This window comes from Nomascus leucogenys, chromosome 21, assembly GCF_006542625.1.
Source record: "Nomascus leucogenys isolate Asia chromosome 21, Asia_NLE_v1, whole genome shotgun sequence".
Lineage (NCBI taxonomy): Eukaryota > Metazoa > Chordata > Mammalia > Primates > Hylobatidae > Nomascus > Nomascus leucogenys.
Window position 1 is genome coordinate 25038729 of NC_044401.1, and position 26171 is coordinate 25064899.

Sequence of the window (26171 nt, forward strand, 5' to 3'; positions counted from 1 at the left end):
ACAGTTGTTTTTCTTTTGCTCTCTCGTCTTCTGATGTTGTCTCCCAGAAATCTGCATTTCCAAAGGGATGGTTCTTAGGTAAGACCAGGTAGGAAATTTATGTCTCATAGGCACAGAGCTGAGACTTCAGACCTAAATACCATTATTGGCTTAAACCAGAACAGAAGGGTATTGATAAAGGCCCAGTTAAGGCAAGATCCTGAGGAAGAGTGCCCTTAACAAAGACAAGAGTTGTTATATATTTTTAAACAAATGCCTTCGCCATTGTAAATGTTTCTAGTAATTTAGGTGTAAAGAAGGAGACACCCTTGACAAATGAAGATTTCCTTTATAGATGTAAATTTCTTTTACAAAAGGGTCTCAAAATAACCAGCTGAAAATAAATAGCTCTTATGACAGAAAGTCATATTTTGGAGACTAATTTGGTTAGACTGACAATTTCCTAACTCAGCTGTGTCTTTTAACTAGAATACTGAGTTAGTGGAACTACTGAATCCTAGGAAGAACATTTTCTATGCCTAGACCCAGCATGGACACTGCTAATATTGTCTTATTGTCAGAGACTGGTTTATCTTTTTTGTTTTCTCGTCAAGATTGAATGACAGGCTAATTTGTCCCCTCTCCCCGACCTCAAGAAGGAGTTTGGGTGTATAGCAAATATAATTACAAGAAAGGTGAACAGAATTGCCAGAACATATAGTCAAAAGGGGTTTGAGCAGAAGGGTTTCTGCTGACTGAGTGGTGCTTATGAGAGAAGTAGGATGAAGAGAAAGTAGAGAGGATTCTTATAAATGTTTTCCAAAAAATACTCTCAACTGGAAAGATTCTGAAATGGAGACATTTTAGACTTTATTGAAAACCCTAACCAAAGAAATATTATTTTATCTCTCTGAGAGACTGGTTGATTATTGTCCTGGGAGTTAAGTGGGTCCTCTCTAGTCGGGGAAACATTCCAGGCCAAAGGGAGTGAGTCCATCAGAACTGCTGGTGCAAAAGTGGATAATTTATTTTCCAATGATTGGGCTGTTAACAATAAAGGGAGATATATAGGAAAACAGAATTTTTAAATTTGAGATTCATTGTTTGGGTTTAAAATACATAGGAAGGAGTCTCCTTGATGCCTGTAGCTGTTGTAGATATAAAGACCTGTGCCTATTTGCCTTTTGTAAAGAGTTTCCTCACTGTGGCCACTGTAACTCTATTATCCTTGGTAACTCTAACTTACCTTTGGTAAGGTTCACCCATTTCCCCAGAAAACACAGGTTCTGGGTCCACAGTTCTCATACATAAAATTGACTGGAGATCCAGATGAAAGTGTTCTAGTCTTCTTGGATTGAGGGACTAAGAATATACTCTTAGGATGCAGATTGTTTACATGCTAAGTCATGTTGCAGCTTGCCATGTACAGAGGCTGCTTTAGACTAAATTTAATTAAACTTAATATAGTTAACAGGTATCCTGCTTTTCCAAATTATTTTCCTTGACTCAACGATTCCTTTTCTGGAAAGTTGTGCCTGTCATTCAATCTTGAAAAAAAGAAAACAAAAAAGATAAACCAGTCTCTGACAATAAGATCATCTGAGAAGTCAGATGATCAAATATGGCCAAAGCTAATGATTGTCTTAGAATACAAAAGGCAAGCCTGTTGCTTTAGAATTAGGGTTCAACACTTTGGTACAAGGTATACTTCTTAGACCTTCTGCTATGGATCAAGACAAGATTAAAATTAGTGGAACCACATTTTTGCTCTGCGATTTCATTTCCTATCCCACTTCATAGCTATCTATATAAGATGTATTTTTTGATAAGCACTCTGTCTTGGAATTTATTTCTAGAGCACCCATTCTAAGAGACTCCAAAACTATTTTTAAAGTGTGTTGGATTCATTTAAAAATTTCCAAGCATTCAAGACGTAGTACGATATAAATCAAATCCAAGAGAAAAAAATGAAATAGATATAATCTAGATATTAAAGTTAATAGACAGAAACTTAAATGTAATTATTTATAAAAAATGGAATAAATCTGGAATAAAATAAATGAATGAAATAATTTTCAAAATTATAATTTATTAAAAAAAACATTAAAGGTTAACTTCCAGAATTATGACTAATAAAATAATTAAAGAGCAGATGATGAAGTTACTAAACTTAAAGATAGGTCAAAAGAAAATATGCAAAATCAATTGCTATGCTATGGGTAAATTGTGATTCTCCAAAGATATGTGTTGAAGCCCTAACCCCCAGTACCTCAGAATGGGACCTTGTTTGGACACAAAATTATTGGCAGATATAATTGGTTAAGATGGGGTCATTCTGGAGTAGGGTGGGCTCTTAACTGAATATAAGCGAATTTTTATACGAAGAGAAGAGAAACCCAAAGGAAAGGCAGCCACATGAAGACAGAAATATGAGGAGAATACCATGTGAAGATAGGAACTAAGATTGGAAGGATGCATCAACAAGCCAGTTGCCAGCTGGCACCAGAAGCTAAAAGAGATACATGGAACAAAGCCCTCAGAGAGAACCCATTCTTCTGACATCCTGATTTTGGACTTCTAGACTTTAGACTGTGAGAGAATATCTTCTGTTTTATTAAGCCACCCAGTTTGTGGAAATGTGTTACAGCAACCCTCGGAAACTAAAATCATGGGGATTTCTTTAAAGGAAATTAAATAAAAGAGAATAAAAGACCGGGAATACTATAAAATAATCTCTCACACATATAACTGGAATCTCAAGAGCAGAGGTTAAAGCATTTCACACAAATTGTATCTGAGGAGATAGTTGAGAATTTTCAAAAATTGATGTTAGAAATTAGCATCTCAAAGATTCAAATGTTCTGTAATTCCTAGGTGACATAAATTCAGAGAAAATAGTATAACAAAACTCCTGGAAATCAGAAACAAACAATAAATCTTAAATTCAGAGAGAATGAACAAAATATAAGTTAAAAGAAATGCTGAAACCTAAGGACGATCAGAAGACAACTTCAAAATTAGGAAAGTATGGCCAGGCATGGTGGCTCACACCTGTAATCCCAGCACTTTGGGAGGCTGAGGCAGGCAGATCACAAGATCAAGAGATTGAGACCATCCTGACCAACATGGTGAAACCCTGTCTCTACTAAAAATACAAAAATTAGCTGGGCGTGGTGGTGTGTGCCTGTAGTCCCAGCTACTAGGGAGGCTGAGGCAAGAGAATCGCTTGAACCTGGGAGGCAGTGGTTGCAGTGAGCCAAGATCACGCCACTGCACTCCAGCCTGGTGACAGAGCAAGACTCTGTCTCAAAAAAAAAAAAAAAAAAAAAAATTATGAAAGTACTAAATGCCAATCCAGTATTGCATAGACAATTAAAATAGCCTTTTTTTTAAATGGCAGAAAGGAAACATTTATTTACATGTAAAAGGTAAAGGCCATGGCTACTCAATGATCCTGTGGAAAAAACAACAACGAAAAGCTGGGAAAATCACACACAAAAATACCTTGTGAACGTGTTAGAAAGTAATGAGGACTAAATAAATAAAAATTCCAGAGAGGACTAAACTCTTCGGAGGCATATTGGTGACTGACAGATATTTTTCCTGCAGGTATTTGCTCATTTAATATGGAGGCTAAGTTTTGAACAGTCAGAGGAAATTTGTTCTCTGAAAAGGAAGGAGAAAAGCTGCCAGCAGTCTTGTGAGGTTAGAATTACAAACTAGATAGTTAAAGGGCCTCAAACACACAGTCAAATTTCCCCAGTGGGACTTTGCTGAATTCTGGGGTTGCATAGGACACTGAACCATTAGGCCAAATACATCTTAGTTACAGTAACATTTTAAGTCTTCAGTGACTAGGGTATAAAAAGAATAGTGGCCTGACTCAAAGTCACCTCCAATGTTTGCCTTAAATCCTTAGCTACAACTTGAATTTACATCAGGCAGAAGTTGAAAAGCTCTGAAGTTCTGACATGTTTAGAGCTTGGGAGTCATCACCCCCATTTACAACAAGAAAAAAAGCTGTACCAACTAAAAACCAAGAACCTGTCATCCCAAAGGGGGAAAAAAAAAGGAGGAGACACATGAAGAGAGAATCTCAGTTTACAGAGAACAGAAGTTGCTAGTAGCAACAGTGCTTGCTGTTAGCAGCACTTAAACGGTAACTGACTAATGACAGGAGTCTGAACATAGACTAATTTGAAAGATAAAATCTCTTAGAGTCTAGGTTTGGTGAGGAATGAGGAGATAATACACTTTTGTAAATTTTATCTTCAAGAGCCCTACTAGGTAATCAGGGTGAAGATCAGAGTATTATCTTGTGCTTCCATCAGGGGAAGGGAAGAAGTAGCCATTTTGAAGTATGCCCAGATCATTCAGAATTGTATTGAGCAAACTTTCTAAATTCACATTTTTTTCTAACCATGTTTTTCTGCCTTCAACATTTTGGTGTCCTTAGTTTAAAATGTGACTCCTGTGAAGACCATACAGACTGGTATGTGTTTTTCAATCTACTCTGAAAGATGATATAAGGCAGTACAAAGGATGTACTGAGGGATATTTTTATCTAAAATTAATGTAAGAAAGTTTGGACTTCAATTCAAAGTTATTGGTTTACCTTTATTTTAATGGTTCTGGACTCAGCCAAAAACTTATTTACAACATTTCGATTTATATGAAATTAAAAATATGTTGATAATTTCTGGACGTGATTTAGTAGTATATTTTTTCATATGTAAAATTATCATCAACTATTTTTTACATTTCCATATGCATTATTTAGCTTCTGTAAAGCCTTCTCAATCTTCTAAAGAAAACCCAGGCTATGATTCTGCCCGTGCCTCCATTTCACTCCCTATTGGGAGAAATATATTGTGACTAAGCTCAATTATATGAAGGTATACAATAAGTTATTGTTCTCTGCTATTCTCCATTATGAATGGTTGTTGCATAAGGAAAACATTTTTTACATATTAGATAAAAATATCCATCTTACTATTAAATAAATCTCTGTCACATACTCTGTTACAAAAGCACTGCTATACATGCTGCTAAACCTTTTTATATTATCTTAAAATAATTTACATAAACCATCAATAGTGGATTAATTTGGTCAGAGAAAATATATTGCTTACATTTACCTATTAATTTATTTTCATCTTAGACTAGTGCATATTCCCTTAATTTATTCTTAGATTAGTACATAATTTTTAAATATTTAATTCAATATGGTAGCATATTCTGACATTCTTTACATCAAAATATTTTGATTTGATTTAATTTTGTAAACTAGTTCATCAAATATTTATACTAATTTATATTTATACTTATATGAAGTAATATATATTTCAGTAAGTTAAAATGTATTTAAATTTAAATGTGATGTCTGAGAGACAGGTTTAACTTGTCATGTAAATATCTTATGAAAAATATTATTTCTCTTTAGTAAAATACTAGGGTCTAACAGAAACAGCAGCCATTTATTTAGGGATACAACTTAAGCTCTTTTACTTATTGATTCAGTAAGAAATGCTTGCCTGTTAGTTTTTCTGTTAAAATATATTTTTATTTAACTTGTTAGGCTATATTATTGTTGAATTGAATCCAGAACACCGAGGACAAAACGTAATTTTCAACACATTTGGTATTTCTGGAAATTGGAGATAGCAGAAATATATCTTACAATGTGAAGACAAGGAGACTGATCAGCTTGAGGTCTTTCTCTTCCCAAACTGGGTATGCTATTTTTAGTAAAGTCACTGAATTCCAAAGTAAAAATCTTCGTAACTTCTCAGGCACTATAGATCTGCAAGTAGGTATCTCTCATTTAATTAAATTTAAACTGTGTTCTTTCAGTTGAGAATTCTCACAGCAAACAGATAGAGAATAGTTTTTCTGTATCAGCATCACTAAACCTACAAAATGTGAAACAAAGTGATATATAAGTGATGTATATATATTTGCATTTCATCCAAAGACACTGAAAAGATTGAAACATGCTTATATTGCATACTAAGAAAAATAGTTATATTAGAGAAAGAATTTTAAAGAACAAAATTACCATGGAAACATATATCAGTGATATTATCTTTTTGAGAAACTGCTTTTCCCCTTAACACTTCCTTTTTCATCTGTTGGAAACTTATCTCATCTCTGGAACCACCTGCCCCTTTTAGGATAAAGCTTGAAATATCTCACAGTAGTGTTTGTGTTGGAGAGAATGCAGATTTTAAGGAGGAAAAATTCCAAACCTAGAGAATGAGTCTATTCAAGATGCTCAGGCACAGCACGCCATCTGAAGATATATGGGAAGAGAAATGTAGTTTCTCAGGAAAAGACAGTCTCTGAAGTAGCAATGGATTGATCCAAAACTGAGTTCACAGTAGAGTGGCAGAGGGAGAGGAGCAAGCAAGGTTCTGAAAATGAAAGGACTTCAACATTCTGTTTGCTAACGAGGAGATCAGAGCCTGAAGTCAAGAGCATGGTCTTTGTAGACATCCTCTACTCTATCAGTGATTTAATTTTGCAAAAACAATGAATTTATTAGCTTAAATTTCCTCATCAATGACAAGGAGCTATACATGCCCTCTTTTTTCTTGTATATTGACTTGCTAGTCACTATACAAATTGCAGGATTTCTGTTATTGTCCCTTTTAATATTTGCATAGTTTGATGGTTAGTCCCATGATAATTAGTGAGATTTTGTAAAAAGGTTGTTGAGAAATGTAAAGTAAACCTAAAGCAATGGGATTACTTTTGTTTCTTAAAGTAATATACCAGATGATTTGTGTGTGTACATGTATGTGAATGTGTGTAGAATAATACAGAGAATGAGAGAGAGAGAGAGAATAAAATGGTTTCTCAGCCGGTTGCCTACTTCAATCAATACAATACTTTTTATTGAAAATATTTCAGGAAACCTTCATAGAAATGTTCACAAATGTTTTGGTATGGGCATTGGGTTGAAAATTAACCCCCAAAGAGATGTGCTCACGTTTCAATTTCTGGAACCCATGTAAATGACCTCATTTGGAATGAAAATTTAAAAAATCTTTCTAGATGTAATTAAGTGTCTTCAGATGAGCTCATCCTGGATTTAGGATTTATTATCCTAAATCCTATGATAAATACCCTTGTAAGAAAAGACAGAGAGACATTTGAGACATAGACATAGAGAAAAGAAGGTCAGAGACTGAAATTAAGTTGCCACAAGCCAAGGAATGCCTAAAGCCACCAGAAGCCGGAAGAGGTGAGGGATGATTCTTTCCTAGAACCTTTGGAAAGAGTATGGCCTTGCTGCACTTTGATTTCGAATTCTAGTCTTCAGAACTTGGAAAGAACTAATTTATTGTTTGAAGCCATCCTGTTTGTAGTAATTTGTTATAATGGTCCCAGGAAATGAATACAATGTGCAAGATAGCAGCAGGCATAAACCACTGCAACTGAATTAATGGTACGCTGAGTCTCCCAGAGTTACATTATCCTTGGATCAAAGATGTTTATTTATTTATTCTTATTTATTTATTTATTTATTTATTTTAGATGGAGTCTTGCTCTTGTTGCCCAGGCTGGAGTGTAATGGAACAGTATCAGCTCACTGCAACCTCCGCCTCCCAGGTTCAAGTGATTCTCCTGACTCAGCCTCCCCAATAGCTGGGATTGCAGTGACCCGCCACCACACCCGGCTAACTTTTGTATTGTTAGTAGAGACGGGTTTCGTCATGTTGACCAGGCTGGTCTCCAACTCCTGACCTCATGATCCACCCGCCTTGGCCTCCCAAAGGGCTGGGATTACAGGCATGAGCCACCACGCCCGGCCATATATGTTTATTTTTAAAGAATTCCCTATCCTCAAGGTTTGAATACCTACTAAGGCTATTCAAAACAAATGTGTAACAGATTTTTAAACCAAGGATAAAATAATCATGCCAAAGAAAACTCTGAACAACAAAAGCATTGTTAAAGCACATACAAATAAAGATAAATCATTGAAAGTACATTTAACTAAAAAACTATCGGCTGGGCGCGGTGGCTCACGCTTGTAATCCCAGCACTTTGGGAGGCCGAGGCGGGCGGATCACGAGGTCAGGAGATCGAGATGACGGTGAAACTCCATCTTTACTAAAAAAATACAAATAATTAGCTGGGCGTGGTGGCGGGCGCCTGTAGTCCCAGCTACTCGGAGAGGCTGAGGCAGGAGAATGGCATGAACCCAGGAGGCAGAGCTCGCAGTGAGCCGAGATCGCGCCACTGCACTCCAGCCTGGGCGACAGAGTGAGACTCCGTCTCAAAAAAAAAAAAAAAAAAAAAAAAAAACTATCATATTTTTATATGTTAGATATTACTTCACAGTCATTTTAGTTTGTTCGTAAATTTATTCATTCATATTGACTTTATTGAAAGCTACATTGCCAACAAAATTGGGAATGAAATGGAAAACAGTAAATTTCTCTACAGTTGTGACAGGGAGAATGGAAAAAAAAAATCATATGGGAAGATTGCATCATCATTTGAAGAAAGAAAAGCAGAGACAACCCAGATGGTGCCAGGAGAGACAAGATTCTTTGGCCAAATTGACAGTTGATTAGTAATGGGAAGTTAAAAATGTGTACCAGTGAATATGACACACAATTTATCATTTATCCAATGTTATTTTCATAAGTAAATTAAAAATAAATTATAAGTATCTATTACTAGCAAAGACTAACCAGGTGCCTTTATAATTCCTAATGAAAATTTATTTCAAATATTAGCTTTCTATAATCAATGAATACCTGTTGAAAATTCCCCTTAACATTTCAGTGCCCAAATACTCAGTTAAGCAATTGTATTTAAAATAGTGTTGCTTAAAGTATGCGGTGGAAAAACACAAACAAAACCAACAGATAAACAGGAATAAATGATTAAGATGCAGATTGCTCATCTCAATATGGGTCAGGTGAATCAAGAACTATTTAGGACCACTGCTACCTAAATAAGGTTTGTGATCTCACTGTGTTGCAGGCTATAAAGACTACGTTTCCTGTACTTCTAGAAATGCAGGGACACAGGAAGAATTCAGAGGGAGTTGATATTAAACATGTTCATTTAATAATGAGTAGGAGTCCATGAGGTGAAAAATGCTCCGTGCAGCTATCTTTCTGTAAAGAACAAGAATTCTTTACTGAATTATAGATTTTACAATACAATGATAATTCTGTATTGTGATGCAAATGATTTATGGGATCAAAAATATAAACATGGGTGCTCCTATGAAATCACAGTAATGATAATTTTGTGTTGTCAAATCTATAATTGCTTGGATCTAAGTTTATAGAACTAAGAAAAATAGACCAAATTCAGACTGTGAAAGTACTTATTAGCCATTTTAAGAATTCTGGAATTTACTCCTTAAAGAACACCAACATGGCACATGTATACATATGTAACAAACCTGCACGTTGTGCACATGCACCCTAGAAAACTTAAAATATAATAAAAAAAAGAAAATACATTCTGACCCATAACTGTTCTAGAAATACAAAATAAATCTGAGTTCCTATTAAAAATAATGACAAAAATTGTTTTTAATTGAGTTGGTTTTGGGCTATTAAGAGGGATCTGTTGGAGTTTTCTGCCTTCATTTTAGCTTGTATTAACTTTATCTTTTGGAATTCTGATTGAGTTGAAATAAACAGGAGGGTAGTGATGGCATGATGCCAGCTGCAGTGGGGGAGGCATGGCTGAGGCTTTGCACTCCACAGAGCTGGCAGGGTCAGGAACAGGCAGGGGCACTACCCCATTTTGAGTTGGAGGGGTGGGAGCCCTGCCCTCCTGGGAGCAGCTGCAGCCACCCAGCCATGGCTGCAGACCTAGGAATCCCTGCGTTCTTGGGAACCCTGGAAGTCCCCCTTACCCCACAGGCTCAGAAGTGCCTGCTCCTGCTGCCTGGATTCTCCCTGCTCATTGCACCTGTTCCAATTTTGTAGCAAAGTTGAAGCCTAGCCCAGGCACTGTCACAACCCAGCCAGGAGTGCACATAGATGGGGCAGTGCTGACATGCCAGAACCCTGCTGCCTTAGCCTCCTCCAGACTTTGGGCACCAAGGAGCACAGAAGGAAGGCTGAGGAGGGTCTGAGGGCAGCTCAGTGTGGGCCTTCAGGTGTCCCTCAGCATGAACAGCCTGGGCACCATGGATGGCAGGTTGATGATGGCAGGAGGCAGACAGGTTCCTGGGCAGAAAGGGGTGGGTCTCCAGTGAAGCCCCACCTTCAAGCCAGGGATGACTTGAAGCCCCGGCCGGGGCTGCCGGTTCTACAGACCAGAGTGAGAACTTATGGTGCTTTTTCTCAGCCCACCCCTGACCACCCATGGAACAATCAGCATGCATTTTTCTCCTCTCTGAAGCCCGTAAAAACCCCAGACTCAGCCAGACTTGGACAGATAAGGGGAAGACCTGCCTGAGGATAGGAGCTACCCACTCCAGGTCTCCTCTCCACTGAGGGTTGCCCAGACATCGGGGTGACCTGCCTGCAGAAGGGAGGTACCCAGTTTGGGTCTCCTGAGAGCTGCTCTGCCACTCAGTGAAGTTCCTCTCCACCTTGCTCACCCTCCAGTTGTCTGCATACCTCACTCTTCCTCTACATGAGACAAGAACACAGGACCTGCCAAACGGTGGGAATAAAAGAGCTGTAACACAGAAACAGGGCTGAAACACCCCTGCTTGCCACATTGCAAGTGATGAGAAGTAGGGAAGATCTGCATCCCTTTGGGGAGCCCAGACCTAGGGGATCCCTGAGCCAGGGCTATGACACCCTTTTTGGGGTTCAGCAGTTTCTGACATCTCCAAGCTTCTGGGTGCCACTGTGTTCCCCTCTTCCAGACATAGGTGCCTGCAGTGGAAGCCATGAGCAGTACATTTGGTCCAGCAACAGCCTCACACAGAACTGGACCTATGCTAATGCCTGGAGCCTCTCATCCCACAGCAGCAGCTGGTGTGCATGGCTGTGTGCTGTGGCTGGACCCTGTGCTCGCTCACCCACACACCCTTTGACACTCTGCAACTGGCTTGCAGGTGGTAGATGTGTGATCTGGACTGGTAGTGTAAGCAGAGCACAGTCTGCTGGGCTGAGTAGGCAGAACAAGCCCAGCAGGTGCAAGCGGTATTCAGGCAGAATGCACAACCAGCCACAGAGGTTTCTTACTGGCAAAGCAATACCCTAAGGATCCTGCGACAGTAGGTCCAAGAACAAAGCAAAGAATGCTCCTTAAGATAATTCATATATTAAGAACATAGCTGTTCCTATGAAATTTACCCTTCAATGGAAGAGTTAGAATTAAAATATGTGATAACAGGGAACATTAAACATCAAATAAACTTCAAACAGTCAATTTTGTACTTCAAAATTCTGAGACGTTCTTTGCTCATGTTAGTGGTTTCTCATCTAAAACATAAATTTTGTCCAAGCATGGCTCTTACAGAGGAATGGTGATAGGAGCTTAAGTGTAGCTCTCTGAACCCTTTACTGTGAGGTAGCTACTAGCTATGATGTGTATCTTTACTTTAATACTATTGCTATATTGCATCTTTTTCCTATAATGAACTTCAGACTTTTAAGCATTGTCATGTTGTATCTAGTGAATCTTCTTTAACGATTGAAACTGTCTGACATCACTGAAGGCAAATATGAAATTTTTTTAAATGTTGCCTTTCAAAATCACGTTATTTCTATCTGTGTCAATTTTATTTTGGGCTTCAGACTATAAATTTATTATGTTATGTTTACCGAAATTTTCTTTGAAAATTAATAAAAATTTTGTAATAATGCACTCCAGCCTGGGCAACAGAGCGAGACTCCGTCTCAAAAAAAAAAAAAAATTTGTAATAAACTTCAAGTTGTGTATTTTTGTATATTTTGGTGAGAATTTACCTGATTTGGCAAGACTTTTATGTATTTTTGGCACATTTCTGTATTTTTGAGATATTTACAAAGTTTTTTATGAACATTATGTCTTAATAACAACAGCAACAAATGCTGAATCAATATCTATCATATTTTTACTAATAGCAGACTGAGTGATTCCATAGTACAAATTAAAAATCTATAGAGAAATTTTTAGGATCATATTAAAACCTAGATTAATATCATGTTGCTAATTGGAATACTGTTGTAAAGGACATCTCACATAATATATATTTGGTTTAAAAGCACATCTTAGTCTAAACACCTTCAACATTTAATGAAAAATGTAAAACCATTGTTAAAAATAATAAAAGACAGCAAGCTGGCCTGAGTTCAATTCATCTCTTTTTTTGATGGCTATAAATAAGGAAATTATTTGTTTTACCTTCATACTTAACAAATCCCATTAAGGAATGCATATTCCATTTTTATCTTTTAAATTCAGATGTTGTATATTGACAAGTTTATATTAAGCATTTTGGACCTGTGTCTCTCCAGCTTTTTTCAAGTGAAAATAATTTTAGCTCACTCTCAATATTTTTGATAACACAATGCCAAATATTTCATTAAAACATATGCTGGATGATATATATCATTCTGCAAAGTCATATTCAGTTACTTTTAATACTGCAAAAGTTTGTGTGTGGGGGTATATGTGTAGCCTATATGTTTGAGAGAAGAAAATAAAGACTGTTTTATTTTCTAATAATGTATTACATAGTACTTCATAGCTATTAAAATTTAAAAGGGGAGTATAATGGTCGAGAAATTAAATAAGTCAAATTCTGTTTGTCCTTCTCTTACTCCCTGTGTTTTAGAACAACTTAATTTTCCTAAATATTCATTCAAATGAAATAAATGTAATCTTACTTACAAATAGTAAGTATCACTTATTTTTAACATTTTCTGAGTTATGTGTGATGCTTTGCAATGTGTGTACCTATACATAAGTTGTGGCCTTTGGATAATTTAGTGATGAAATCAACAATAAAGTAAGATTTTTGTAATTAAGGACACATACGTACTACAAAAATATCATATGACTTCTCTAGCAATAAAAAAGAAACGTCATACGAAATCAAAGAGCAGCATTATATAGAAACTGAAAATGAATTAAATAAATGGATTCTTCTTTGCTGGAAGTAAATCAACAGGTGTTTTATCTTTATGTTTAGAAATAATCATAAAAATAACAGTGTGTCAGCAGCCAAAGATGAATATTTGAATCTTATGAAAAGTAGCTGAATTTAATTTTAGGTAATTTATTTAGATTCATAAAATACAAAACCCTATTACACATAGTTTTCATATGTGTACTTCACTTGGCATTCTTACCCACATGTGAGATGTGACCATTTTAGCAACATGGAGTTAGAAATGTGTGCCTCTTGACCTTGTAAATTACTAATTATCATTAAATTGGCCTCAATCAACTCGAGTGTAATTGAAATAGCATGGTTCTCTGTGTAGGTGAACAGTTTATTGAATGCTTATTTTGCTATATCAAGCTGAAAATGTTAAGTGGTAAGTACTTCCTAAATCAATATGGAGCATGTCTCATTTATCAATAGCGAGACTTTTCAAATTGCATTGTTAATTTTTTTTGTGCGAGTACTGCTAACCGTTCATGGGCTAATGACCCACTAAAAAATCAAAAACATATGGAGTTTAAGCACTTTGATAGACATGCTGGTAAAGGTGAGTCTAATCTTTTCAAAGACTGATTGTATTTTAAAAACTGATTAAACATAAATTTTAGTGTGATTTGACATCTAATTTCAAATATACAATAGTCAGATAGAATTTCATAATGAAGTTATTTTGTTAGTATTTCTACAATTTTAGTAAAAATTCAGTATTGGGGCCTAACCTATTAAATATTTCAGGATGCAGAATTTGCCAACATTTTTATTTTAATCTATATCAGTTTAATTGGGAATTGAAATAAATGTCTTTCATTTTATTATCTTCCATATGTTCAAAGATGCTTTTACCCACTGAAGTTTCATATACTATATAATCATCAATGAAGGTATAAAATATTATAATTATTTGAAATTAAATTGTTCTAAGTAAAAATATTCTTAGATTTTTAGAAGACTTATTGACATGTAATTCATAATCTACAATTCACACATTTAAAGTGCACAGTTGAATATTTTTCCTTTACTGAAGTGTGAATTCATAGTTGTTCGATCACCACCAAAATCTGATTTTAGAGCACACATTTCCTTCCCTGAAAAAGAGAAGCTGCATTCCCAATAGCAATCACATCCTTCTTCCGACCTAACCTACCAATATCCACCACCCGTCTTTTCAACTCTGGGAAAACAGTAATCTACTTGTGGGTTTGCCTCTGCTGGATATATTTCATCTAAGGAAATCGTAGAGTATATGGTCTTTTGTGACTGTCTTATTACACTTAACATAATTGTTTCAAGGTGCATTCATGTGTTAGCATGTATTACTACTTTATTCCTTTTTATTCAGGCATCATTTTTATTGTATGGACATACCACTTTTTAAATAAATTCATCAGTAATAAACAAGTGGATCATGTGAGGTTTTTGAACTAAAGGTAGAAATAGACAGCTCTACAGTAATGGTAGGAGTCTTCAATGGCCCACTTGCACTTATGGCTAGAACAACCAGTCAGAGTAACAACAAGTGAAGAGAGGACTTCATCACCACTATAGATCAATATAAATACTAATTAATATGAATAAGGAAGTTATGAATTTTTGTGTGTGTGTTTCTGCATGGTTGTATGCTTTTCTTATCTTGTTTATTTACCTGGAGTAGAATTGCTGGTAACTCGAGTTCTAACATTTGGAGGAACTGCCAGACAGTTTACCAAGGCAGTTGCACTATTTTACATTACCACCAGTTATGCATGAGGCTTCCATACTGGCCAAATTTTAACTTTTTTTCATAATAAAATTAGCTAAGGAATGCAAAGGCTTGATCATTAAACTATCGCAAATTTTCGTGATAAATAAAACCATATAGTTTTCATAATGATTAAATATAATATTATAGGTTTTCACAGTTTATCTTATTGATAGATATGAAGTGTTTGAAGAAGACTAAGAATACATGTAAATAGCTGAATTCATTTTATCCACAAGTACTATGCAAGAAAGTGAATGTATATATATTTTGATTTTGAAAAAGTGACAAGTTGCCCTCAATATGTACATATATTACAAAATAATGAGGCTTTTATTTCCTGTTGTGCCAGTGAAATCGTGATATCTCTTTATTCACATATAAAAATTTTATAGCAGGTGCTATGACTTTTTATTTTAGGTCTCAATTTCTTTGCCAATTAAAATGAGTGAAAATAAATTTATGTAAGTTTTGTTAAATTCTAAGGATTATTGAATAACTGATAAAATTACATAAGACTTAGGGGCAATGTTGAAAGCAACAAAGTGCCATTAAATAAAAAACACAGAAATAACCAAACATAACTTTCAATGTCCATTTTGTACTTTGATGTTTTCTTCAAAAATAATTTTATAATATTTTTTATTTCAATAAGCTATGTTTTTCTATTTGTTTAAGGTGTTAGTCTCAAAATTTTCAGGAGTAGAATCTCATGCTCTGTGATATTATACTAGAGTATTTCATATATCATAGATCCTTATTAAATATTGTTTGCCTGTCAATCTCTTAATGTGCAGAGAAGAATGGATGTTTTAGTTAAAACACAGAGTGAGGATTAAAACAATATGTTACAGAAAATGTTTCAGTTCACCTGTGTATTCAACCATGAATCCATTACTTGTATGACATGTGGGACCATAATTACTAAAATAATAAATTACCTTGTAATACTGTTTATATATAAATAGATACAACAACAAATTATTAAAAAATTTTATTTCTAAGGCTATAATCAACAATGATGTAATAATTTACTTAATTTACTGCATTTTATATTAATATACATTATGTGCTGCTTTTGATGCACATTTTTCTTTTTTTTTTTTTTTTTGAGACGGAGTCTCGCTCAGTTGCCCAGGCTGGAGTGCAGTGGCGCAATCTCGGCTCACTGCAAGCTCCGCCTCCCAGGTTCACGCCATTCTCCTGCCTCAGCCTCTCCGAGTAGCTGGGACTACAGGCGCCTGCCACCACGCCCGGCTAATTTTTTGTATTTTTAGTAGAGACGGGGTTTCACCGTGGTCTGGATCCCCTGACCTCGTGATCTGCCCGCCTCAGCCTCCCAAAGTGCTGGGATTACAAGCGTGAGCCACCGCACCAGGCCCATTGATGCACATTTTTCTTTTAGCACTTGAGTTTTGTATGTAAAGAGTAATTTAACCCTAATTTCACATAAATATTGATCATACTTTAATGTCACATTTTACATAGCTCCTGAAATGTGTGCACTGAATAATTTGGTAAGTAAATGTATATATACACATATGAACATGTAGACATTATATTATATTAAGCATGAAAATTTCTAGTGTTTTAATGATTGATATAATACTATTTGAAATGTTATAAACTATCATTCACAATACCACAATGAGAGTAATGTTTTTTCAAATATATATGTAAACATTCATGATATTTAGAAGTAAGTTTAATTATTATATAATAATTTGAGCCATTTTTATATTTTCTTAGGTTAAAATTTTACTAACAAGAGAGACTCATCCTAAATTTCTAATTGAATGTCTTTCAAGGATTATCTAGAGCCTTATGAAAGATGTTTTTGACTATTGAGTGCCACTATGAATATAAAAGACCAATAAGGTGTTAGATTTATGACAGCAGTGAATGCTACAGGAGATACATAAAGTTAACCCAATAAGCTTTAAACTTTAATCTCTTTTATGAAGAAGGAGGAGGAGGAAGAGGAGGAGAAGGAGGGAAGTAGGAGGAGGAGGAAGGGGAAGGGGAAGGAGAAGGAGAAGGGGGAGGAGAAGAGGGAGGAGAAGGAGAAGGGGGAGGAGAAGGAGAAGGAGAGGAGGAGGAGGAGGAAGAAGAAGAAGAAAGAGAAGGAGAAGGACGACTATGTTAGTCTATTCTCACACTGTCACACTGCTCTAAAGATACTACCCGAGACTGGGCAATTTATAAAAGAAAGAAGTTTAGTTGACTTACAGTCCCACATGGCTTGGGAGGCCCCAGAAAATTTACAAACGTGGCACATCTTACATGGCAGCAGGAGAGAGTGAGAGTGTAATGGGAAGAGCCCCTTATAAACCCATCAGATTTCATGAGTACTCACTCACTATTGTAAGAACAGCATAGGAGAAACCACTCCCATGGTCCAAGTACTTTCCACCAGGTCCCTCCCTCAGCAACTGAGGATTACGATTCAGATTACAATTAAAGATGAGATTTGGATGGGGACACAGAGCCAAACCATATCATTCTGCCTCTGACCTCTCCCAAATCTCATGTCCTCACATTTCAAAACATGATTAAGCCTTCCCGACAGTGCCCCAAAGTCTTAATTCATTTCAGCATTAACTCAAAAGTCCAGGTCCAAGGTCTCATCTGACACAAATCTCTTCCACCTATGAGCCTGTAAAATAAAAAAAAAATAAGAAAAACAAGTCAGTTACAACCAAGATATGATGGGGATACAGGCCTTGGATAAATGCTTCCATTCCAAGTGGGAGACAGTGGCCAAAACAAAGGGCTATAGGCTCCATGTAGCCTGAAAGCCAGAAGGGCAGTCATTACATTGTAAAGCTCAAAAATAATCTCTTTTGACTTAACGTCTCACATCCAGGGAGAGCTGATGCAAATTATGGGTTTCCACAGCCTTCCGCAGCTCCGCCCCTGTGGCTTGCAGGGTTCAGCCCCTGCAGCTGCTTTCATGGACTGACATTGACTGCCTGCAGCTTTTCCAGGCACATGGTGAAAGCTGTTGGTGAATCTACCATTCTGGGGTCTGGAGGACAGTGGCCCTCTTCTCACAGCTACACTAGGAAGTGCCCCACTGGGGACTCTGTGTGGGGGCTCTAACCCCACATTTCCCTTCCACACTGCCCTAGCAGAGGTTCTCAATGAGGGCTCAACCCCTGAAGCAAACTCTTACCTGAACATCCAGGCATTTCCATACATCCTCTGAAATCTAGGCAAAGGATCCCTAACCTCTTGACTTCTGTGCACCCACAGGCTCAACACCACATGAAAGCCACCAAGGCTTGGGTCTTGCACCCTCTGAAGCAATGTCCTGAGATGTACCTTGGCCTCTTTTAGCCATGGCTGGAGCTGGAGTGACTGGAATGCAGGGCACCACGTCCTGAGGCTGCACACAGCAACAGGGATCTGGGCTTGGCCCATGACACCATTTTTTCCCTCCTAGGCCTCCAGGTCTGTGATAGGAGGGACTGCCATGAAGATCTCTGGCATGCCCTGGAGATATATTCTCCATTGTCTTGGTGATTAACATTCAACTCCTAGTTACTTATGCAAATTTTTTCAGCTGGCTTGAATTTCTCCCCAGAAAATGGGTTTTTCTTTTCTACCACATCATCAGCCTCTGCAAATTTTTCAAACTTTTATGCTCTGTCACCTCTTGTATGCTGCTTAAAAATTTCTTCCACCAGATATCCTAGATTATCTCTCTCAAGTTCAGAGTTCCACAGAGCTCCAGGGTAGGAGCAAAATGCCACCAATCTTTTTGCTAAAGCATAGCAATAAAGACCTCCAGTTCTCAGTAAGTTTCTTGTCACCATCTGAGACCACCTCAGCCTGGACTTCATTGTCCATCTCATTATCAGCATTTTGGTCAAACCATTCAACAGTCTCTAGGAAGTTCAAAACTTTCCCACATCTTTCTGTCTTCTTCTGAGCCCTCCGAACTATTCCAACCTCTGCGTGTTACCCATTTCCAAAGTTGCTTCCACATTTTCAAGTATCTTTATAACAGTACTCCACTCTACCAGTACCAATTTACTGTGTGTGTTCTTACTCATACTGCTATAAAGATACTACCCGAGACTGGGTAATTTATAAAAAGAAAAAGGTTAATTGGCTCACAGTTCTGCATGGCTGGGAAGGGTTTAGGAAACTCAGAATCATGGCAGAAGGTGAAGAGCACACAAGACACATTTTACATGGTAACAGGAGACAGTGAGAGTAGAGAAGGATGAGCCCCTTATAAAACCATCAGATTTCATGAGAACTTACTCACTATCATGACAACAGAATGGGGGAACCATTCCCATGATCCAGTCACCGCCCAGCAGGTCCCTTCCTCGACACCTGGGGATTACAATGCAGATTACAATTCAAAATGAGATTTGGGTGGGGACAGAGAGCCAAACCATATCAAAGACTACTACAGAATTTCTTATTTTGAAAATTATAAAATATATGGAATTTGAAAGGTACTCTCTGATTTTAACCTATCTAAAATTATAATGATAACAGTTAATAGCCCATAAATATGTGAGCTAAATTAGCATTCCAGAATGTTTATGCATATGTGAAATCTAACTTATGTCAGTATAATATCCAAATAATAGATGTGCTTTGCTATAAAAAGTGTACCGATACTGTATATTTAAATTATTAGTAATATTTAAGATTATCTGAAAGTTCTCCTAGTCACTCTTTAATAAATGCATTCACTCTGTGTGTAGGTGGCATAAACATCTACTTGTAGCACTTAGCAGACTGTTCATTTTTAATAAATTATTACCTAGTATGCTATTATTTATATATATTTATTTATAGCTTATTATTATATTTCTACTAAGAGTTTTTTTTTTTTTTTTTAATAAATCAGAGTTTGTTAGCTAGACCTCCATTTTTACCTCCAGGTTTTGTCGTTGTCTTTCTAATAGCATGTGAAATCCAGGAAAGTGAACATAAACTTCTCACTTCAACAGGTGATTAAAGCAGAAGGGCCAACAGAAATAGCCCATTTCTCCAACTCTTTTCAGATACACTAATACCTCCTAACTCGCTCAGCACAACACGCACACATTTTATGAATGAAACAAAGTGTTCTCAACAGGGTGCATAGAAACAACAACTTCCTACTGGTCTCTGGTAAGTTTGATAAAAGAATTCCACTCTTCTTTGTTTTCTGGCCAGTGGTGTAGCAGCCAGTTTGGCAGTTGTCCATAATAAAAAATATAAGATTTATGATGCCATTTGGCAGCCATTTCCTGGGGACAGTGGAAAATGCAGAAAATTTGTGTTAGGTGTACATGGAATGCATGTGTTCCAGTATTTATATAGACAGCAGTCTGAATGCCTCTGCTACATTGATTTATGACATGATTTGACTGTATCCCCGCTGAAATGTCACCTTGAATTGTAATAATCCCCATGTGTCATGGTGGAACCAGGTGGAGATAATTAAATCTTAGGGACAGATTTCCCCACATTCTTCTCATGGTAGTAAGTCTCATGAGATCTGATGGTTTTATAAATGGGAGTTCCCCTGTACAAGCTCTCTTGCCTGTTGCCATGTTAGATGTGCCTTTGCTTCTCTTTCACCTTCTGCCATGATTGTGAGGCCTCCCTAGCCATGTGCAACTGTGAGTCAAATACATCTCTTTTCTTTATAAATTACACAGTCTTGGGTATGTCTTTATTAGCAGCGTGAGTACAGACTAATAGAGTTTACTAATCTTTTTTCGTTTTCTGACATTGATATTTTAACTGTTTATTTTATTGTTTGATCACTTTTATTTTGTAATTAACCATTGTTATCAGTGACCTGATAAAGAGAAACATGCGTATGTATTCCAAAATTAAGAACTAAATTTTCACTGTTCAAGAAAGTTGGCAAACATGTAACTTGTACAACATGTTTGCCAATATTTTTCTGTACCTTTGATATCACTTGTGTCAGAAAATGGTAAGATGAAAATCAGAAGATGTGGATGTACTGAAGAAGTCTCAATCTCTACTTTAAAAGATAGTGGTTATTTTGAGAGGACTATGCCCCAAAATGATGATGTCATGGGACAGCTTGCTATTGTAATTCATGCCTCAGAAGCAGATTAAGTATTCTAGTTATGATTATGACACACTCAAAAATAAAAATAGTGCTTGGGACCCAGATTATACTGTTTCTTAGAAAATATAAGCGTATTTTAAATCTAGGAGCACATGTGGTGGAATAAAAAAATCACTGCTTCTTTTAGAATCCATCATTCTCTTACTGACTTCAAGGATGTGTGAACATTCTGAAGCATGCCCTTACTTTATTCTTTAATTTCCCACTTGCATACTTTTCATGTCAGATGTCCTATGCTTACTGTCAATATCTTTTATTAATCTATCCCAGAAAGTTAAAAAAAAAAAAAAAGACAGCAAACTGGATGACAATCAGGGTTAGAATAGTTGAATGAGGACATTTTACATTTCTAAATTCCTTTTCTTTATACCTCACAACATCCCTGGCCCAAGAGTTAATGAATTTCTTTTTTTTTTTTAACAATTAGGGCAATCTGATTGATGATATTGTTGAAGAAAGTATAAACTACTGTTGGAATTAGGTTTGGTTTAATGTTTTTCATATTGAAGATTAAAATTTTTACTTTTTTAATAAAGATTGCCATTGATTTTGTCATTATTGAATCCTTCATCTTGAGTTTTAATAGAATGATAATTGCTTTAAGACATTTGGTTTATATTATGTAATGGGGTATTGCTACAGTAACTAATTGGCAATTTGATAATAATGGTGATGGTTGTAAAAACATTTTCATTATCTTTGATTATATTGCATAGTGTTTTTCTTTTAATTTGTAAATATAAGAAAACAAGGCTAATATAGTAGGTGAGTAAAAAAGAGAAAGAAGGAGGTAAAATAAATTTGGGGTAACTGGTCAATTATGGAAGATAGAAAAGAGAATTCCAGAAAATATATAGAAGCATTTAATTATGGTTCTTAAAAACACTATCTTTAAGGAAATTGGCTGTAATATCAGTAATATTATTAGTCTTCTTGGGTGGCTATAATATAAGACTACAGACTATGAATGTTAAACAACAAAAATTTATTCTCTCACAGTTCTAAATGTGAAAAGTCCAAGATTAAGGTGCCAGCCGGACAGGTTTCTGGTGAGGCTTCGTCTCCTATCTTGTAGACAGCAGCTTCTTCTTATGTCCTCACATGGCCTTTCCTCCGAAAATGCAGAAAGAAAGACAGCTCTGTGATGTCTCTTTCCCTTAAACACTAGCCCTATCAGTTTGAGACCTCACCCTTATAAACTCATTTAACTTTAATTACATTTAAAGACCCTATCTCCAAATATAGTCACATGGGGGTTAGGGCTTCAACATACAAATTTGGGAGAACACAATTTAGTACCAAAAAATGATGGAAATAAAATCTTTAAAGAAAGATGACTCATATAATATTATTTAAGGAAAAGTAAATCTAATTGGGAAAATGATGGCTGAGATTCTTCCTGGTCATGTCCTCGAGATGAAGGCATTAGAAAAGCAAAATTCGCTCACTGAACAGTCAGAAGAGCTGTTTACAATATCTATAGGTTACGCTGTGTGGAAGGGAAAAAAACCAGGAATTATAAAAATATCAATAATTTAAATATCAAAATATAGTTATTAATTTGTATTGGTACTTATATTATTTACAGATTGAATTTTAAATTACCAATGAAGAATTTTTACTGTGTAAGTTGTTCTACTTTGAACATTATTTTTTATTTGCAGAGACAGAAATGACCCATGATATACCTACCAGTGCTATACAAAACTAATATATTTGATACAAAAACTATCAGAGAAAAATTTCAACTTGGATACTTATTAATACCTATGATTTTTTACTTAAATTATATATATATATATAAAATTCCATAAGAGTTTATGTTCAGATTTTGCCAATTAATAGGATAATTCTTAATAGACTTCATACCCACACACACCTGAGAGTTATAGTAATATCCCTTTTTAAAGTGTGACTGAAATAGTATGTAGTAGTTTTGTAGCTATTTCAATTGTTTCAACAATAGTCTATACTTTTCCCAACTATCATTAATCAGATTAATCAGATGGTAAAACAAAATCAGAAATTCATTAACTCTTAGGCCAGGGATGTTGTGAGATACAAAGACAAGGAATTTAAAAATGTAAAATGTCCTCATTTAACAAGAGGAAAAGAATGATCTGAATTTCTTTCAAATAAGATGAAAGAGGAGTTCACAAAGGTGAATCTAATATGAATGACTCCCATGCTAGTTGAAACTAATTAAACAGGAAGAATCAAACATATTCCTTATTCTTGATTTATTTTGGTAAAATTATTTTAATTGTTTTGCTTTCACTAATTGCTAAAATACAAATAACAAGGTAGAAGGTATCTTTTATAAGTTTGAAATGAATATCTCTTTTCCTTTCTTAGTTAATGTACTCAATTTCCTGTGCTTGCTTGATGTTCCTAAGAACTACAGATTCTTTCCAATATTAGGCAATATATTACTTGCTGTTTTCAGGGAAAATGTAGGTAGGATTTATTCTTCTGTTATAAGTCGGAATACAAGTAATTCAACTTGAACATGTACAGCTCCTCACTCACAGATTATGTTAATACTTTAGCTGCTCTGTGTTCTTTTTCTGCTTCTGCCATACAATCACCATTACTTGTTACTTAATCTTTCAATACCAGAAGGTAGTCATTACCCCAAACTCTGTGGTTATTGCAAAAATAAGTTCAGTTAGAAATATTGTGGACCTAGCATGAAAAACATATAACGTTTTTAAGAAACTATTTTTTTATAAGTTGACATATACAAATGACTGGCTTCTCCAGGGATGACTGACATAATTAAAGTAAATTAATTCCCACAGGCAGAGTAAAATTCCTGAGTATTTGATTAAATAAAATGTCTATTATTGTACTTCATTAGTAGAAATAGACTTTACAATGCTTAAAGTAGGTCTACATTAAGAGAAGCCAACAGGACTTGTGAGATTTACGTATTACATTAGTACCAACACTCCTTTTTATTATTTCTTTGGTACAGTGAAAACTCAATGTTATCTAAGAAATACTCATCAGTAATTTTGTGACCAAGTGATAATTAACAAAAATATGTATACTATATAAGTGTGTATGTGTGTAAAAATTTCAGACTGTTTGACTAATGATGAATGAAAGAGAAACTAACATGAATGTGGACTGTTGAAAAGAATACAATCTTAGGAAATCTCTAATTCTATTAAGTTCAAATCAATACTGAAAACTAGAACAACTTTGTTTCTAGCTCCATTTCACCTTTCAGGGCCACCAGCTTCAAGGCAACTAGTGAGCCTGTCCTCCCATGCACACATAAATGACTTTTGGTGAGTTGACAATTTCATCCTGAAAGAGTAAGCTGATCATTTCTTACACTGGTTCATCTATGGCATATTATTAGAGGATATACGAAACCAAAAAATCTTCAAATCCAGAGGGACCAATTTCTAGTGAGAAAATGTCAGGAAACATCATGGGGTAGGAATGACTGCATACCCTTAACTAGGCACTCACATACTCAAAGTATTTGTAAAGTTAGAGCTAGTTTAGCTGTGTTCCCAAAAATTCTGCAATAGTATTAATACAAAACAGCTAACATTTATTGAGCAGTTACAATTGCCATTATTTGTTCTAGTCATTTGATTTCCATTAATTCATTACTCCTCAAAATAACCCTGTGATATGGGCATTGTTGCACTATATGCTAAGATTACAAATCTAAGAGTGGCACATTTAGGAGTAAAACACAGGCATGGTGCTGGTTATTCAACCTGAATACTTATAGGTCTTTTAAATACAGCTTATGCTAACATTTTAGGTGCTCTGGTTTCAAAGCCACTGGTCTTCACTGCTATTTATTATGATGTCCAAATACATATATAAAATGTATTTTTATAATATGTAATCATACATGTTTTAACAAATGAAGGGCATGTATCAAAATTTTTTAAATATATTTTCTAAATTGCGTTACGATTCTAGTTTCTACTAAAGGTTTATGGAGATACCACTTGGAATAAACAACGATACTCATCTCATTGCTGCTAAATGTAAATTTGATTAACAGAGAGCTTTCTGTTCTGGCGAATAACAAGTACATTAGAGAGTCATTATTGATATAGGAGTAACAAAAGAACTCAATAAATCTATGCATTTTTCATTGTGTCTACAATTTTGAGGCTCATCAGATAAGAAAACAGCAGGAGAGTCTGGTTTCTTCCTCCTTTATCAATACCAAAGTAAACTGGAATTTAAAGTAACTGTGACACTTGAAACAGAATTGAATGGTAGGTAATCAATTTTAGGCTATTGGGAGGACAAAAAGTTATCTCAAATAGATGGAGGAATAACTATTGTTTACTTAATATGCTTTGGATATTTGTCCTTCCCAAATCGCATGTTGAAATATAATCCTCAGTTTTGGAGGTGAGACTGCGTAGGAGGTAGGCTGATGAACCACGCATGGTTTGGTGCTGTCCTCATAACAGTGAGTGAGTTCCCATGATATCTAGTTGTTTAAAAGTGTGATACCTCCTTTCCCTCTTGCTCCTGCTATTGCCTTGTGACATGCCTGCTTCTGCTTCACTTTGTGCCATAAGAAACACCTCCTTGAGACCTCCTTAGAAGCTGATTAGATGTCAGCACCATGCTTCCTACACAGCTAGAAGAACTGTGAGCCAATAAAACCTCTTTTCTTTATAAATTACCCAGTCTGAGGTCTTTCTTTATAGCAATGCAAAGACAGTCTGATAGAAAATTCATACTGAGGAGACAGGCATTGCTATAAAATGTGGAAAACTATTTGGAAGTGGATAACAGGCAGAGTTTGGAAGAGTTTGGAAGGCTCAGAAGAACACAGGAGAATAAGGGAAAGTTTGGAATTTTGTAGAGACTGGATAAATGGTTGTTACAAAAACGTGGATAGTGATGTGGGCAGTAAAGTCCAGGCTACTGAGGTAACAGACAGAAATAAAAAAATATATATTGGGAACTGAAGCAAAGGTCACTAACATGATTTGGCTGTGTCCCCACCCAAATCTCACCTTGAATTCCCATGTGTTTTGAGAAGGACCTGGTGGGAGGTGATCAAATCATGGGGGCAGGTATTTCCCATGCTGTTCTCATGATAGTAAAAATGTCTCACAAGATCTGATGGTTTTAAAAAGGGCAGTTTCCCTGTACAACCTCTCTTCTCTTGTTTGCTGCCATGTGACAAATGCCTTTCCCCTTCTACCATGATTGTGAGGCCTCCCCAGCCAGGTGGAACTGTAAGTCTG